Genomic DNA, 2113 nt, shown 5'->3' on the forward strand with positions numbered 1-2113 from the left:
ACAATATTAATTTTGAATGATTTGTTGGTCATTTGCCTGCAAAGTAACATCTGTCTGAACAGCAACAGACTTAATACAGAAAGTTGAAATGCACAGAGGATTCTTGGCAAGAGCAAGGTGTTCTCAAAATATAGATTACTTCAAGCACAGGCAGTTCAGTGTCATTGTTACCCTCATGATTATTAATAGTAGCATGAAGTCCCTTTACTCTTAGGAGTCTATTTCTTCATACTAACTTTTAATAGTCAATACGAAGAACGACCAGACCTACAGCTGGTGTTGAGACTGAATTTAAAAAAAAATATATTGTTTAGAAGTTTTTCCCCTAATAATCTAAATTGAAAGGTAAAACTTGAATAAATAAAAACCCAGGAGTTGACAAATGCTGGTTCAATATCTAAAGAACATGAAAAAAGGAAACTAAAATTAAAGTTATAAATGGATTTTATCCTATTAAGCCACAGATCTTTGCGAGAAGATCACAACACCAAAACAAGTTCTAAATTATTAAACAATACCGTATGTATAACATTTCTCATGGCACCGGCACAGTGACAGACGTCAGACCAGGTTCAGATTCTTTCTCAATCCTTATGTATGATTAAAAAAAGGTATAGTGACAATATTCATTATTATAGGCAGGCAGTGTGAATGTGTATGAAGTATATGCAAGGCAGAAAATAATCACCCTGTAATTGTATTACTGTCAGTCTACAAACAGGACGTTTTATGGGATTAGTGCAGAATAACGGTGACTAAAGGTAGAAACTAAAGGGAGCTAATTTAAGTTTAGTAACATTATACAGAGGCGACGATTGAGTTAAACTGGGTCAGATTGAAACGTGAACCACTGCCTCATCTACTGTATGAAAGGATTCATTAGCATCCGCACGTAGCCGCAGCTGCTTTACAATCATCTAATAAATTATTATTAGGTTTAATAAATTATTAAGTTTAAGGTTTTTATTATTTAAACCTATTCTTCACATTTTCAGAGAACATTCGAGACAGGAAAGCAGACAGGAAACTGTTTCACAAAGAAGTCTGTAGAAAACAAATCATTTTATGCTGTTTTACCTACTAGCTAGTAGCTACATGTTAGCTTGCTAATCAATTGGCTAATCACCAGTTGCTAATTTGTGCTATTTAAGCCGTTTAGACTTAATACAAATAAATACAAACACATTTAAATATATCTAATATTAATCTTGAATTTTTGTATTATATTAATCTTTATATTATTCTTTATATTAATGTTTTTGTTATGTTTATGTTCTGTAAATCCGCTCTGAGACAATGTGAACTGTAAAAAGCGCCATAAAAATAAATTCGAATTGAATTATAAACATCCTATAAATTATTATATGTTTAAAGTTTTTCTTATTTAAACCTATTCTTCTAATCGACAAATGAACACAAGCAGACACAGGATACTGCTTCAAAGACCAATAATTTTACGCTGTTTTACATACTCGCTAGTAGCTACATGTTAGCTTGCTAATTATTTGGCTAATTTGTAGTTGCTAACCTTGTGCTATTTAAGCCAAAGCGTTAGCCTAGACGTTACTATTTATAATACTCAGACTTTTACAAGTCCTCAAGTACCGCTTTTATCACACAATTCAGTCTTAAAGCAGAGAAAACGATAAAATATCCTGCAAGTAAGAGCAAAAAACGTCTGAAATTACACCTGCGTTTCATATTCATAACCACTAGAGGGCAGTAAAGTAACAACTGACTGCAGAGTTCAACAGGAATGAGAACAGATCTATCTTAAAACTTGATTTAAAATTGGAAATAAACATAATTTATATAAAGACAGTTTACATTCAGTATTTGGAAAACGTAATATTCAACATTCTGCACTATTTCTACTCCCGTATTTAAATGAAAACATAGTAAAGGCTACCTATCATCCCTTCTAATTGAGAAGACGCAGGTCAATTAACATCAGTCCATAGTGGGCCAGATTTTAAATACCTCTGATTTGGTATAATATGGCAATATTACCACCGTATCAATGACATAAAGCAGGCAGCAACTCATCATAACCTGTCCATGAGGTCAAACAGCTCCATAGTGAACGTTTAATACGTAATATTGCTAAACAAAT

Source organism: Tachysurus vachellii, chromosome 19, assembly GCF_030014155.1.
Source record: "Tachysurus vachellii isolate PV-2020 chromosome 19, HZAU_Pvac_v1, whole genome shotgun sequence".
NCBI lineage: Eukaryota > Metazoa > Chordata > Actinopteri > Siluriformes > Bagridae > Tachysurus > Tachysurus vachellii.